We start from the raw sequence: 17,472 nt of genomic DNA on the forward strand, positions 1-17,472 counted from the left end.
GCTTCTATGTGAAACACAGTTCAATCTTCATGTTGTGATGACTTCCTTAAGGTGGAGTTTCAGAAAGAGCAGGAGTTTTTAAAGTGACAGAAGCCCAACTTCAAGGCATTAAATTACAAAGTCAGATTTCTTATATCTGTGTGTGATATATTTTATAACAAATAAAGGTAATATAGTTATTTGGTTGTGCTAAAGAAATGGCAGTATATCACTGGAAAATACTGCCCTTCTAATCATTTAACTCCATTAAAAGTTTTGAGTCCTCCCACTAGTAAATATTATAGATCCACATATTGTTTAATTTATTTAGTTATTTATTATAACATTGGTATTAATTTTTTTGTAATGTTTTTATGTTTGACTATTTTATTTTCAACCTTCAGATCAAGGACAAAAAATTTTAAAGGAATGAGAAATGAACAAATAAAATCCTTCAGTTTAAACTGTTTTGCCATATTTTTGACTGTTTTACCAAACTGTCTGTGTGGTAATCTGAAGTACGGCCAATATCAGGGGAAAAAACACCCAAAAAAACACTAAGGCTCCTGTGGGCTTTAGTTTCCAAACCGGCATTCACTGTTTGAAAAAGTCTCCAAGAAGCCATGGGAAGCGACGGAAATGAGCAGCGTACCACATGTCGGGGCCCGTGCATAGACCGGGGGGCCGGGGACGGGCGGGTGGGGGGAGACAACAATGCTCCCCATCGTGTCTTTGAGGTCCCAGCCCAGATTATTGGGAAGGAGCGAACCTCATGTTGCTTTAAGGGAACAGCGGAGGGCCTCGCCTCGCCGCGCTCTCTCATTCGCCTAACCGCCCTCCCCACCCCCCTTACACCCTCACCCGTTGGATGATACAGTGAAGTCATCCTCACTGTTCTCCCCTGTGAAGCTATTAGATCTCGAGTCATGCTGGCTTCACAAAGCACCACTCTAACGGCCAACGTCTTCCAAACAAGTTCTCTCTATACGGCAAATCCATAGGCTCCTACAAATGTTATTGTGCTCCAGATCCCTGCTGGGTCCAGCGAAAGTCAGTTTTGTGCTGCAAAAACATGATTACACACTTGGATGTGCTGAAAGGTTGAAAAACTCGCAAAAAGAGGAGAAAAAAAAGCTTTCTCTGGTGAGTGAAGTAGGCCTCTGAGGTCTGAAAGATAACGGTGTGGTCAGGTGGATGGAGGATTATTAGCATTAAAAGTCAAAACGTGAGTTCTTAAATGATATTCATAGTAATTGTAGGTAAAATAAAACGATATAGACACTAGGGTGAACCGGGTAGCAGTGCAGGTTGCAGAACTGAAGTGCTGTCTGTCTCTCACAGACAGCAAAGAGGCTCCCCCCACCCCCCATCATTTTCTTTATTACTACACACTAAAGGTCAAAGCTAAAAAAGAATCTTCATGGAGTGACTACAATTATATGTAATTCTGCTGCAATAGCAGGAACAAAGAACTCAAAGAGCACAGTTATTTTCAGAAAGCTGTAATTTTGTAATTTCAAATAAGGGCAAAGCTATACGCACAAGTCGATCCATGAGTATTGGTTAAAAAAAATGAAAGAAAAACGGAGATTATAGAACTATGTTGGAATAACAAAAGGGTTTGATGTTGTAGTTAAATGTAAAACAGAGGAAATGCATGCATGTGTTTCCTCTGTTTGCAACTCGCTCATAAAACCAAGTGGCCTTTGGAAATAAGCTTATAACCTGGAAATGGACCAAATTGATGTATGCGGCGTGTCCGACACTGGACAGGCTGAACGGTACAGGAAGAACTGACGCAAAAACCTGAACTGCTTGCCATGTGCATAGATGTATGTATGCAGAAGATAAGTCCAAAGTGATGCAGGAAGTTTATCTCTAATAGGAAACAAGATGAGCATCTCTCTGCTTTCCAATCATCCCACTAGGCAGATTTAAGGAGAGTGGCAACAGCAAATGAGGTGGATTAGCAGACCTTTCCAAAAACTGATGTCATCCAGCATCCAGCAGTAATAGTCTGTTGGTATGTGATGATACATACAGCAACCGTCTTCAGTCAGGCCACTTCAGATTTGTTGCAAGACTGACTATCGTTAATCTTTGAAGATAGTTGGATGATATTATATATATATATATATATATATATATATATATATATATATATATATATATATATATTTAGTGTTGCTTATCACGGCAGCTGCCCAGGGCTTCAAAGTTTTGGGGGTGCCCCAAATATCTTTTCTTTTTTTTTTCAATTGATGTTTGGAAATCAATGATATTTTAAAATTTCCCAAAAAAGTTTGTCAAAATCACTCTTAGAGGTTTTACCTTGCCAGAAAATCAATGCGAAGAGTTTGGAAAAGTTCAGTCCTCAGCCCAAGTGAAGAGTGAAAGGTTGCTAGATGTGCCAAAACTTTTAGTGGTCATGCTCCAAAATATTTTTTTTTTGGTATTTTTTCAGTCCCTGTATTACACACATACATGGCTAACATGGTTTGCGATCACATTTTGAACTATTTCCTATGGATAGGGTGAAGAAAGTTCTAGAAATGTATATCTGGAACTTTGTGGCTAAGTTTACACATTGATAATTTTGTAAAAGTACCATTAAAGGGAAATAAATAACTGCCACTTATCAATTACTTCATGTTATGAAAACATAAAAAACATCATAAACACATCATATAGTCAACAATTGTAAAAATCAGTAACAAACATTACATTTAGTCAAGTTCCATCATCAAAATCATCAATCAAATATGTTGGACAATATTCCAGTGATTATGGATCAAAAGCATCTGGTTTTTAGTCTTGATTTAAAGGAACTCAGTGTTTCAGCTGTTTAGCAGTTTTCTGGACGTTTGTTCCAGATTCGTGGTGCATAGAAGCTGAATGCTGCCTCTTATCTAAAGTAATCACTGTCTGTGTTTTTCACATTTTAAAGTCAGACAACTTGGTTGAACTACAGTTTGAAATGTAACACTTAGTCTGAGGCGTCATTTAAGGACCGAAGAGACTTCTGAAATAGTTTTGAAAAAGAATAATATGTATGATGTTATATGATGTTATTATCTCCTGTGTGAGGGGCCACAGGAGAATGAACGGTGGCATTTCTTGTAAAAAATAAAAATAAAACCACGGTGTTACTCTGAAACTCACCGCCTCTCAGAGCTCCACTGTGTGACCCTGACTTCCTTTGCTCACCCTGCACTATCCACCAGAATTCATTCTTTTTTTTTTTTCTTTTTCATTCCCCCCTTCCTCTGTCCCCTGAGCCTGTATTGTCTCGAGGGACACAAATAAATCAGTGTTCTCCCCCCTTTTCGTCTGTGTTGGAAAATAATTAAAAGGAGAGCGCTGAATTGTGTACAAGCTGAATCCTCTGTTCAGTAAGCCACCTCCATCTAAGAAACCCCCCCCAACACAACCACCTCTCCTTCCTCCTCATTCCTCTCCCTCCTCTTTTTTTAATCTTAATATGTTCTGCTCTGTTTAAGATTGAGATCAAATACTCTCTCATAGAGCTGAGGTAATTAGATTTCACTATGTAAATGGCCTTTAAAGCACGCTCAGAGTGTGAGGCCCTGTGCTCACATTTGTTCGCTGCACTGCTGCCTCCCTCAGGTCATTTGTGTATGAATCACTTGGCATCGTTCAGCGCTCCGCCGCCATAGCAGAACGTAAACGGGAGCCGCTCACTGAGTCACTCTGGAAGAAGAAAAGAAGAAGAAGGAAAAAAAATGCAAGCGACTTTACGAATGAAGTCGCTTGCATTTTGAAATAAAATAAAAAATTACTGTAATAATTTATCATTCTGTCACCATTATTCTGGAAAAATCCCAGAAAGTAGTGTGATCTGAATTTCACTGTGTGTAATTGAAACGTGAAGCTGCTTTCAGTGATGGATTTGTTGTTGTTGTTGTTGTTGTTGTTCAAATATAATCCTTCATTTTTTTTTGCTTGGACTCAGAAGGTTGATTGTTGTCTTTCTTATGAAGCCAAAAGACAGCAGATATTGTCTTAAGGAGATGAAAGGAAGTGGTGACATCACTGATGTAAAAAAAAAAAAAAAAAAAAAAACCCAGCAGGCTCCTGTTTTTAGTGGTACACTCAAATCCTGGAAAGGGGACCATATGTCAGGCCCCCGCTCTGTTCCTCGCGGGCCCCCCGTCAAGCCGCCCTTGCACACCAATTAAGCTGCTATTAACATATATTTTTTTATTAATTGCCCTATCACCGTGGAAGCACAGAGATGCGTTAAAGGGCCGGTCGGGCAGATCTCGTGTGGCATGGCGGCGTTCTCACAGAGAGCGACAGCTGAAGGAATCAGGTCAGATTATATGAGCATGGACAACTCAACAGATTTGTTTGTTATTGATAGCAGCAATCAATTCAATTAGTTTCCCTAATTCACTGAATGCCTGATGAGATTAGCAGGGGGAATGTTTTGTCATTTACTGTCTAATGTATGCATGAGTTTCTCCTTCAGCAGGGAACAGCGCTCATTTCTTTTTTTCCTCTCTCTCTCTTTGTGCACTCGCTGTTTCATAACGACAGCTTTCCATTTCCTCCGGAGTAATTGCACTGCCCTGTTAGATTATCCGGTCTAAATTGTAATACTAATTATAAAGCCTAACAGTTGTGTCGCATCAATAGTCTATTAGGATTAATTAAGATAGGAAGTGACAGCTGACGATTAAGCGCATCAGTCGCAGTTCAACGATGCAGAGGTCAAACGATCAAGTTCCTCTCCGTCAGAGGAACGCCCAGACTCAAAATAAAATAAATAAATAAATAAATAAATTATGCAAATGATGTGCTGTCCTATGTCTGGTGCGCTTTTTAATTGTTTTCATTCTTTCTTTCTTTTTTTCTTTCTTTTTTTTTTTTTTTACTGTTGCATTGCTTGCAGACTTGAAGCCCAGTCTGCTGTACTGCAGCGAAAGAACAAACGATTTCATAATTGATTATGCTTCTAATTAAAAAGCATACAATTAGTGGAAGATATTGATAGTTCAGCATGTGCCTTTTAACCCCGAAGCTGTCCGGCTACTCCCAGAGGAGACGTGTGTCCTTTCGTGTTAATGATGGAAACGACTTTTAGATAACGAGGCTGTCCCAGACAATCAGCTGTGTTTACACACTGACCCGGACTTCTGCTGGCTCGGCCCCTGGATCTCTCTCCGTGCCTTTAGACGCGCCAATATCACTGTAATTATACAACAACAAACCACAGAGTCCGCCGTTACTATGACAGTGTCTCCAGTCATTCTGCACATGGACTGTTCTCAAATTACAAAGAGAAAAGCGCTGCTCTGAAAAACCTTGAGAGTAAGACAGATTTAACACTGACATATGAATCGATCAGTTTGACCTTCTGGTAAGTTGTAAAGTTTTATCCAGTTCCTGCCAACATGCAAATTTGAGGCGAATCCAAAATTATTCATACTCATGACAGTTAGATGTGACATTATTTTTTATTTTAATTAAGAAATTTGTTTCTGATAGAAAATAAGGACATGTTTCCAAACAGAGCAATATAAATGAGTATTAGTTTTGAAAGCAATAATAATTTGCTAGTTTTAAATCATATTTTGCTAAAACAGAAAAATCCTTATTGGGACTAATCCAGTTATTTTTAAAATTTCTGATCAGCTATTTTTTATGTTTTCATTAGAATTTCTATCATTTATGTTTTGTGATTAGCTCCATGTCTTTGTCTAATCTGTAACTCCTTCTACAATACTATCAGATCCTGGTTAAGAATCTGGTTGGGCTAATCTAAAAAGTTAGCTAAAAAATTAGTTGTGCTAAACCTGAAGCACTAATCATGAACATTAGTTCTGCTGATGGTAACGCACTACACCAATACGGTATTTAGAGAACGCTAATGCTAAAACTAAAACACAAACTTCAATTCAAATACCTCAACCCTCGAAAACCAATTTAAAGATGACATTATCATTTACATGCTCTCTTATGACCTCAAATATTTATGTTTGTCTTGCTTTACAAAACAACCACATAAATTAGTGCTTCAGAATTTGTCTGGAAAAATGTATTTACCTAAAGCTAAGTGTGCTAAACATTTTTAGAGTTAGCAAAAGTGCTAAAGAACTAAATAAAAACTTAGCTCTGCTAATTAATTAGCAGAAGTGTGCAGTTTAAACCTAGTCTGCTTGTGGTCTTTACCTTTGGACCTATTTATTTGGATGTGAAGATGTCTGCTTCTTAGCTTGACAGCCTGCACTGCAGACTCTTATTCTGAAGTATAAAATAAAGTAGTTTTTTTGTAATATCCTATTACCTTGACAAAGTTGACAGAAAGGTTGACAGAACTCTGCTATGCTAACCCTGTATAAAAACGTTTGTTTAAAAATCACGAAAACCCAAGCTTTGCATGTTTCTGAAATATTTGACAGACATAAAATCATAACTGAGTTAAATTAAAAAGAAAAAAAGAACTTTATTAATCCCAAATAGAAATGAAGTGTTATTTTCACTATGTCTCATTTCATCCAGGTACACTCAGAGTTGTGAAATAAATTCTTCACTCAGAATAAGTTATTTAAAAAAACAATTTGTTTAAAAATGTATTCTAAAGTAGGAATTGTTTTTCTTTTTCCAGAAAATTGTAACAAATCTTGCCCTATACCAGTGGTTCCCAAACTTTTTCTCCTGGGTTCCCCCAGTGGTTTCAAAACTATTTCTGGGCCCCCCTCATGGCTTACAAATAGCTGTCTAGTTGAACGATGTGTGTGAGTGAAGGGGGGCAGGTGGAGAGATTCTTAGAGACTCCCAGCTCCAGACGAACAAGGGTGACGAACTGTGAAAAGTTATGTGTTTTACTGGTTTACTGCCATGATTCTAACACACCTGCGTAGCTCTGCACAGCAGCAGCAGGTCTCCTTCACTGCCGCACAGGTGTAAACCCAGCGCGAGCGTCATAGCTCTAATATTGCGTTTAAAGGCGGCTCGGAAAAACAGTACTACATGTTAACGGGTTAAACAGTTTTAACTGCTGATAAAAGTGACAGAGGACACAGATATGGGAAGTGTGGAAGCCTCTACTGTATCAAATTGACATAGGAATAACAGAGAGTTGGCCATTCTAAGGTAAAAACCAAGCGCATACGGCGTTCGTTTTTTTGTTTTTTGTTTTGTTTTTTTTCCATCCATCCAGACGCTTCCCGCAACCCTCCTGCAATGGCACGGCGTCCCCCCTATGGGGGGCGCCCCACAGTTTGGGAGCCTCTGCCCTATACTGTTTTTTTTTTGTTTTTTTCTCAGTGCAAATATCATTATATCTCATGAGCTGGATGCATCCATTCACCTCCACCCGGTGGTTCTGATGACCGTCCATCAGCGCCGTCACCTCACAGTAAAACAGCTTCAGCTGGACGCCTGTCTGGGTTGTCCCTCTACCTGCACTAGTTTTCCTTCCCAAAAAGTGCAAAAGCATTCGTGTATGACATGGACATTCACTCCAAATTCTACACGCCCTGCAAGTTTGAACATATTTGTCTGTCTTCTGCCTTGCTGGTAGGCCGGGAACAGACTGGGAGCCTGTCCGGTGTGTACTATGCCACCTGCAGCATGGCAGCTGGGGACGGCTCCGCAGCTGCCATGACCCTGAGGAGGACGATGGGGATATGAATCAAAATGGAGGTGTCACGGCCTGCATCTGCTGCCACTACAGGACACATTTAATTAGCCGTTCAGAATCTGAACTGTTTAATTATCAAGCTTAGAGTTGTCTTTAATATGAACTGCTTTCTATTCTGTGCAATGTTTATCTACTTGCATTGTAATATCTGTGTTGCTCATGTACAGTTGTTAAAACTCAACAGGAGTTCCTAAGTCTGCATGTTCACCCTGAACACATAATCCTGGGATATTGAACTGATTTATGCATTTCATCTAAATATAAGTAGTTACTGGGGGTTTAATCTGATATCTTACACGGTTGTTCAGTGTTTCCCGTAGAAAACTGCTAACCCGCGAGCTAGGGCGGTCCACCAGAGGCCCACTGCGTTTTGGTATTAAAAAATGTTACAAAAATTTGGAGGTGTACAAGCAGGCATCATCATTTGGAAATAGTGTGTGAGGCCAACTGGCAGAAGCAGGGAGAGCACAATTGGTGCCCACGCTCTCACATCCAGTTCAATATGGTGACTATAAACTTTAGCTTAATCTGTCTTTACTGTTACTGTTGTATAAAAAACCCTATTTTAAACAAACAACACTTAGCCTTGTGGGGTGGGGAAGTAAAGCCTGGTGGCCCGCCAGGCTTATATTAAACACTGGGGGAAACTCTGGGTTGATGGTTCTTTCCATGTGTTCTCTTTCTGTAAAAGGATAATACATTGGAAATATTTGCCTAAATTTAAGCATATGAAATCTCTTGTACCCTAATTGGCTCAGGTTCTTCCTGATGTCTCACCCAGTCACTCTTCCATGATTTTTTCTAGAAAATATCTTTCATGGTGTGTGCTGGATCTGGCACTTACAAACATTTGACATGCAAACAAGTTGCCAGATTAGAAACTGATAAAAAAGAAAATAGTAATTTTTGTTTTTATGCAAGATATACTTATGAAGAAACCACTCTGTACTCTGTGCCGTTTCAGAGGTTTTAAAATGGAAACTTTGTGTTTAAAATCAGCTTGCTTGTAAATCTGAGGAGTTTTCTGAGAGGTTGATGTGACCAGTCACAAATGTCATCCAGTTAAGATTTTATTCAAAACAACTTCAGTTCCCCTCTCCTTTAGCTTGTTTTTATCATGTGTTCAATTTTGATTGATTCATTTCTCTATTAGATTTTATTGATTATAGTTAAATACTAACTAAGATTACCATTTGCTCAGAATTTTTCATTCATTCATTTTTCTCTTTTTACTGTTGATTGTTAATCGAGCAACAAACAAATTACCTTTCAGTGAAACAATGTTACAATATTTAAGAGAAGGAATACATGAAACTGAATGTCTAAGTTAATTTACAATTTATTCATCTTTGAGCACAAGCAAAATATCCTATAACAGTAAATGTCATATATCCAGTTTATCTGTTGTTGATATTTATTTACTTTCTTTCCAGTAACTAAACTGTAACTGTAATAGTTTTTTCTTAAGGTGGGCTGAGGGGAGGGAGGGGGTCGGCAGGGTTCATGTCTAGATTGTGTTATGATGTTTACCACAACTGATATTTAAGATCAACAGTTCTGTAATAAACAGTGATGTCTGGCGTTGATGAATCTTGTTGAAGTGCGAGAGGAAAAAGTCTCCTGAGAGCGTTCTGTATATTGATATGTTGGAAGTGCAAAGACTGCATTCAAGTCCCATACAGCGGGGGTCTCTTAAGGGGCCGGACTGCTTGGGGGCACACTTACCCCAGAGCTCCCCGAGGAGCAGCGTTGATATCGGCAATAAAACCCTCCAAAATACAGTGGGAGAGCATCAACAGAGGCTCCGTTCTAACGTCAGATATCGATAGACAGAAGTAATCCACACACTACGAACACAAAAACTGAGAAATGTCAGTGGAAGACACGGCGTATTCAGCAGCAGAAAGCGCCTTAGCATCTGTTCTTAAATGGCTTAATCTTTCATGGAGGCCAGCGGAATGTGGAGCAATGCTAAACTACTTGTCAAGACAAATATTTCCAGCAGACTCCATTTGTATAATGGAATGGGGGAGGAAGGGGAAAAAAAAGAGATATATAAGCGGGCACTAAAAGTGTTTCTTCTGCCTCTTGCCCCCTGGCATCCAGCTTTCTCCTTCCCCTTATCTGGCACAAAGAGTGCATTGTTAGCAGAGCCATTACAAACAGTCCTGACTACACTGGACGACATATGGCTCAGGGGAGAGCACTATAGATTGCAAGCGGTGGAAGAAAAGAGAAAGTTCATCAGACCCATCTCATCTGACCTTGCGTGTTTCAGGGGGAGGGAAACATGGAGGGACACCAGCGCTGAATGGACAGATTTTCCGAATGCTTTGAATTCCGTTAGGATGGCGGGGAAGAGAGAAAGGCGAGATGCTCGAATAAATGGATTTGGCCTATAAAGTATAAGTGGTGTGATGCCCATTTCTTCAGAGGGATGACATTAGGGGGACCTGTTTGTATTGATGGCTGCACAAAGAGGGCCAAAGAGCGCACACAATGAGGAGTCAACGGGAGCACGGAGAGATTAAGGTTGATATAGTTTAGCTCTATAGCTTTGGGTCTTTTCATTTCCCAAACACAAAGAGGAAGAATGAAGGAGTGTTGTGTCTTAAATGCCTTTTTCCTCTCTTTTGTTTTATTCATTTTAATTTATTAGTCACATGTCCCCCCCCAACCCCCCCATCCCGGATGACAACAACAACAACAAAAAAACCCTTCTCGGATCGGATGTATTACTTATGACATCCCAGTTTTCATCCGTTCACAATTTCTACATTAGAGCTAAACCTCTGCAGCTGGAATCTCACGGCTGAGTTCGCCTGAGCCCATGAATTATTGAAACCTTCAGAGCCACTGGCAGGCAGGTTGAGGGGAGTTCATGTCCAAAGCCGAGCTTCAGATTCACAGACATCCCAACAGGAGTGTACTACAGAAAAAAAAGCTACTAATAAAAATTTCATTGAAATGAGACAGAGGGTGTGTGTGTGTGTGTGTGTGTGAGGGGAGGCGGGGTGGATATTGCTAGCATTCTCCCCCAGCATCAGTATGAAATCTTAATCTGAGTTAATGGAAGAGATATGAAAGCCTTTCTGAATTCAAACACAAGCGGTGCATAATTTATAAATTATTGTCAGAAAAGTGATTCCGCTCTGAGATTTACTCCCTTTTAGATGGAAACCGACTCGGCGAACATCGTGTTTTTGACCTCTGACGGCAGGAGATTTTACAGTAGAGCTGTCGATATCATCAGGTAAACTGGACAGGTTTTTTGTTTTAAGGAGAAGAAAACTTCAACCAAAGTGCTCCGAAAGAGAGAAAGAGAGAAAGTATGAGTTGTAGCCCAGGCTAGCCGGGATGATGTATGGTGAGTAAACGAAACAGCCTCCGGAGGCTGCTGTGTAAGACTCCTTTTGTCCTGAAGGTTGACAGTTTGCTAAAAGCTTCATAACGTCTCCAACATACCGCCGAGCCGAGTGTTATCGCAAAAAGCCTTCCCCTCTCTTATTTTTTTTTCTTTCCTCCTTATTCCAATTACACAAGATATGTTTGCACGGCACGCACTGCGGCTAATTCACAGTGACAGCTTCCTCTTCCTGCCGCGTGTGGCGGCGTAATAGAAACGGTGTCCCGCGCTGGAAAACATTCCTCACTAATGTAGCCCCAGCATGTCCAGCGCCGAGCTTCAGCTTGTTCCTACTCCATTACATGGCAGGGAACAGGTCCTGATTAGGATTAGCACATGTAACTCCCCCCTCCCCTAAGACAGCCCGGTTCAATCATCCTGACTCCCGCGCCCTGTTCCCACTCAGCAGCCTCTCTGTTAGCCAGGCCTGCAGCTTAGCTCTCATTCTTCTTAACCCGAGCAAGAGTTGGCTTTTCTTTAGCTTACCAAGCTAATTAAATAGATAACCTGGCCTCTTTGGATGCCAGTTATTGTCCTTGAACTAATTATTGGCCTTTACCAGGCCTGAGCACATGCATTGTTTTTATCTGCATCAGTTTCACTTTATTATTATCCTCTCTTTTTCTTACAGCAAAATGGAATATTTTTTTAAAGACCAAATTTAACAAATTTAACTTTGTTTTCCGGCCACAAAGTTAAATTTTATAGCACAATAAAGTAGCTGTTAAATTCAGTTGTAACGAAAATGCTATATACATCAAATATGACTTAAAAGAAATTCTGGTTTCTAATTTAACACCTTGAAATTGGGCCTCTGTCTCTTTAAGACAATCCTGCTCTTTCTGAAACTCCACCTTCAGGAAGTCATCACAATATGGCTCCTCTATTAACCCTTTAATAACTTCTTTTTTCTTTTTTTTTTTTTACTAGCACTGCACTGAAAAGTAGCTGCTATGATGTCAGCAGATGTGCAGTTCCACCAGGTGTTTGCTAATTGCTGCTGGCTAGTCTGAAGGGGCTGGGTGGACGCTGCACCTCAAAGGCGGAGCTAGGGCTACCCAGTTGTTTTGCAAAGCTGAATGGTTGCCATGGAGATTTCTCAAGACATGCATAAAAGAATCAAGGCAACACTCCAGGTTTGTTTTTGATGAGGAATAACATTATAACACGATGTAAAAGTCAAAAACGTTTTTACCTGACACTGCCCCTTTAAAAATACAAAGCCATAGAGAATTGCACAACAAAATTGGCAAAACAGTAAAAAATCATCTATGACCCATCAGTCCAAATATCAATAAAACAGGCTGAATAACACTTTGCCTGATTACGGATAAAATTTATCTGAATTATGGTCTGACCAATAAGTTTTTCCATCTGGTGGTTCTTCATTTGGGCTACATGGGATTCACACCAAAAAAAATAAAATATATATTTAAAATTTGTGACATAATCAAATTTCTTTTATTTAAAAAAAGTATTACGTTATTTTTTTCTTTTCATGGTTTGACCAAAATGATCCTTAAACCTTGCAGATTAGGTTTGAACTAATGTTTTGATTTTACCAACGTTTCTTCTGACTGAAAGTTTTAAATGGGGAGAATAATGCAAAATTAATTTTGTTGAAATATTTACTGTATTTCCATGTATATAGATACTTTGAAACACAAGTTCAGTTTATTTTATATATCATATTTAAATTACTTGTAATTTCACACTTGTGTTGCATATTTTATATCACAAACTTGTACATTTGTATTTGTTCATATGTTACACTGTGGATGGGAGTAGCATGTCAACAAAAAGGAAATTTCCCCTTATGAATCAATAAAGTATAAAACTGCTAGTCTTGTTTCAGCCAGCTGACTAGCAATTTGCAGGGGAGGGGGAGGCCGAATTCTATGACACTGACTCAATAAATGTCCCACACAGACATTAATTACTGTGTTTTTCCACACATTGAAAATGCACGGGCGAAAGAAAAGTCTCCGTCTGTTATTCCTAACGCTCCTCGATGTTTGTCACTAAACGGTAAGAAAGGAGAGGCTGCAGACGCAGAGCGACGGCTTGTTGTACTGCGGTGGGGCGGCTGGATGTTCCCAGACCTGGCAGGGCGAGGGGAAGAGAGTACATGGTTGGCTGAGTCAGGCATATCCAAGGTGATAAAAGCATAAAAAGGAGACATGAATGTTAGATGGGGTGCTGAAGTCTACACTGCAAACTTACTTAGAACAGCGACGCCGTGGCTTTCTTAATGTGAATAAATGGATGTGGGTCTCTGTACCCCTTCTGCTTTCGCATGTTTTCCTCTGGATTCCAAGTTGATGAAGCTCCCAAAAGCCTCAAAGCGGCAAAAAGCCAGGCAGCTCCCTCATTACCCTCCATTTACCAGCATCTGCAGCTATAGGCTGGCGAGAACGGAATGGAAACGTGGAAAATATTCCTTATTGTAATTTTTTTCCCCATTGTTTATGAACATGAACCAACCAACCAGCAATAATATTGTAATTGTTTTTGCTTCAGTGGTTTTTAAATGAATTGTTTTATATCTGTTTTTGATCATTTTACTGTATTTATTGTCGATTTTAACTATTCATTTAAACCAACTGCTAAAGGTACTTTTTAGGGACCAAATTTAATCCAGTTAATAAAACTAACAAAATAATGAAAACTGAAATTGAGGAAACATTGTTGTTAACTAGAATAAGTAAACAAGGACTGTGTTTATGAATGAATTCATTCATGAACATAATCAGTTTATGTCAGCTGTTGGCAAGTAACGGCGCCTTCGCTAGTCTGCAGTATGGCGACAGCAAAAGTTGGGAGAAAACACCAGTTGGTTTCTGTTGGTTGTTGAACAATAATTGAATACATTAATAAAACTAATCTATAATGAAAAAACCTAAAAGTATTGTAACCCTGGAAGAGACGAGTGCTGCAAATGATCAATGATGCAGGAATTAGATTGACTTGATGTATGTTTGCTGTATTTCTCCCTATTAAATAAACAATAAAATAAAAAAAATAACATTTTCAGTTTGCATGTTTATAAGACAAACAAAGCTAAAGAGCATGCATGATCACTTCAGATGACACAAACGTCAAGTTGAGGCTCGTAAATCGAAGCTGTCGGTTATAATTTATTGACGACTGAACGTTCTCTCTTCCTGATTTAATTAGGACAGTTTATTAATTCAAGCTAGTTAGGGAGTAGGCAGATTATGTGTTGGATGTTGTTAAAATATCCAACAACGTCATCACCAAGGGCCAATCCATAATTCACCCTCTGTTCATGTGTGACTAACAGGGCTTTATTTTGGAGCAGCCTTAACGGGGTAAAGTCATGTGGAAAAAGGTCCGCTGCACTGCGCCGCGCCGACTCTCTCTGTCCCGCCAAGTGGAAGACTTAAGAAGTGTAAAAGCTGCCTTTTGGAGAGGCCAGAGTGGACAGAGGGGAGCGGCTCTTGGCGGATGAGGAGAGGTCACATGACGCGGGGGCCATGTGCGTTGGGAGCAATTTCTCGACCTTCTAACTGTGGCTGAGGCGATGCTGTTCATCTTTGGGAGGCTACCCGTGTCAGGTGCAGTGCCTTGGCTCCGGCGGGGTGGGGGCTCGTCTGGGGGGATCCGCTGTGTACTCCGAAGTGTCCATGCTGGGGAAGGAGGAAAAAAAAAAATACAACAAACACACACCTGCGAGATGTCCCTGGACCGGAGGTGCTCGCTCACTCAGCTTTACTTTACAGTTTCTCTTGTGGGACCCCGGGGCCCGACCACTCCACTCCGGCTCCATCTAACTCCTGAACTCCCTCCCCTGTCCATTTCTCTTTTTTTTTTTTCAACCTAATTTTTCCTCCCCTCTGCTTCTCCACCAGCCCCCCCATCACATTCATCACCGGACTCCAGCATCCATCTGTTGTCTTCCCACTCTACCCCTAGCTTGTTATTCTTCTTTTAGCTTCTCCAAATGTTTTCGCTGCCTGCTGACCAACGTTTCAAACTCTCCTCTTTCAATTACTGAGACGGGAAGAAGAAAGTTGAGCAGGCATGAATAAAACACCAAAAGCTACCGTATAACCTCATGTTCTTAGCTCCCATGCTGGATGCTTCTTCCTCAGCTAATTCCCCTGATAGATTTGAGATATTTTACAGCAAATCTGCAGCAGAAGCTTGATCTACTTGAAGAAACGCGTTCCACGCCTTTCGTTTTTTTTTTTTTTTCCGGTTCACTTTCACCTGATTTGAGTGCATGTGCTAGCCAGGACGCGATAGCATCCTGGCCCTCATCCCGCCACTTGCATATTCATCCGGTCTAGGTGCTAATTTGTGTGTTTCATGGCTGTACTCACAAGCTTGTTTGCACGCCTTGCTCCACCTGGGCTTGTTTTGGCGTCCTGTCAAAGCCCAGGCCTGGCGAAACAAACAGCGTCTGTGAAGAAAAATACCATGCATGTTTAATTACAACAGGACGCTCTCTCCGTCTCGCTTTCTCCACAGACCTCCCCTCTGAGACGAGGGGCCTGCTTGTGACCCGGCGTTATTGTCGCCTTTTTTCTAGTATGGCAAGGAGGGAAAGAAAGAAGGTATAAATATTTAAAGTGCTTGCTGCAGTACAGCTGCACACATGCTCTCTCTCTCTCTCTCTCTCTCTCTCTCTCTCTCTCTGTCTCTCTCTCTCTCTCACACACACATGCATAAAATCACACAAAGGAAAATATAAGCACATCTTTTCTGAACTAAAAATATTAAACATCCATTATTGAAATATTGAATCTTTTTTGTCCTTTTTACATTTTTTTGTTATACAAACATAGAAAAACTGCATTTTAAGCTTAGAATGTACACAAGAAAAAAATATTTGACACTTGTGATATTAAAATGACTATTGCAATTTTCATTTGCAAATTTGTTTACAAAGAAAACCTGTCTCTATTGTCCTTGAACAATTTTAAATGGGGAAACTCCATTGGTGGCATTAATATATACTTAAACCTTAAACTTCTTTTAGCAAACAAACTTCTTCTATAGTGACATTAAAGCTGCAGTATGTAACTTTAGGATTTTTACATATTAAAATTGTTATGTCCTGATAGTACAATATGAGATGGATCATTTCTCTACCTTCTCCCTGTGGTTTTACTGCCATCTGCAGAAATGCACCAGTCCCCGTCAGAAACAACCAATGAGAGCCAGCAGGAGGGTCTTAGCGCTGTCAATCACCACATATACACGCCACTCACACCAGCAACAGCTGGTTCACCACAATGAAGCCAACTGTGAATGCTCAGGCTAGTTAGCTTGACCACTGATGACAGTGGATAATCAGATTTTCTGTAATGGTACTCTCATTTTTCTCCACCGTTAGCGCATTAGGCAGTTGGATTGATATTTTTCCAAACTACATCCACAGATGCATGAAGCCTGATTTTCGCTTGACTAAATCAGATCCATGAGGTTAGTTTGACCCCGCGTGGTCAAGCTACATAATTTCAACAACAACGCCGACATTTTACGCACCACACATCTCTGAAACTTTGAGTACAGACTATGGAACAAGTCACAGAGTATAAGTGCTGAAAAAATTGTTGTCCTGATCTCATGCACCTATTTTCTGAATGGTAACATCTTGTGTTTTTTGGGGGGTGGGAGGTGGGGGGTTTGTAACATTAATTGTAACATTAATTGGACTTGAATAAACCTGAACCTGAATGTGTCGATCATAAAGCAATAAGGATCTGAATGAGACAGGAGAAACTGTTGGCTATGTTTTGTTGCTATGATGCTAGCAGTTAGCATGGCAACATGGACATAGTTCAGATTATATTTTAAGACTATAAACAACTGTTTTATTCAGGTGTGATGAGGTGGAGAAATGCCACATATTAAATAAGCCTGGATGTGTCGGTGTGAGTGCATACCTCAACTCGCCTGCGAGATTTTCTGGCTGTTTCTCCAGACTGAGATCAGTCTGACTGCTGCTCACTGCATGGAAGAACCGGACTGCCCACAACTATTCCTCTCAACTCTACTGCACAAAATACAACCTTCAGGCTCCAAAACTTCCTCAGTGTTGTTTCAGGAATGTAGTTTTCCTCCTTAATAACCCCCACTGAAACATTTATCCTCCTGCAACACACAGAGACGTCAACAGCCGTGTTGGTTTGTCTGTTTTGTTGATTTCTAAGGCAATCCGGTAAAACAGTTCACCACATTTGCATGGAAGCCTCACGTTGTCAAGCATCGTGTTAAGAAAGTGGGTCTAAGCAGCATTACAGTAGCTGCTTGTGGTAAACAGCCAGCCTGTCAAAGCTAACAGCAAGAGGCCGTCCTTTAACCTGGCAGAATAACATATGGAGACGTAGGGGATCTTCAGTTCCCCCCTAGGTTTGGTACTGTTGGCGCAGCCTTTGTCAAGGTTACA

This window comes from Poecilia formosa, unplaced genomic scaffold, assembly GCF_000485575.1.
Source record: "Poecilia formosa unplaced genomic scaffold, Poecilia_formosa-5.1.2 Scaffold65, whole genome shotgun sequence".
NCBI lineage: Eukaryota > Metazoa > Chordata > Actinopteri > Cyprinodontiformes > Poeciliidae > Poecilia > Poecilia formosa.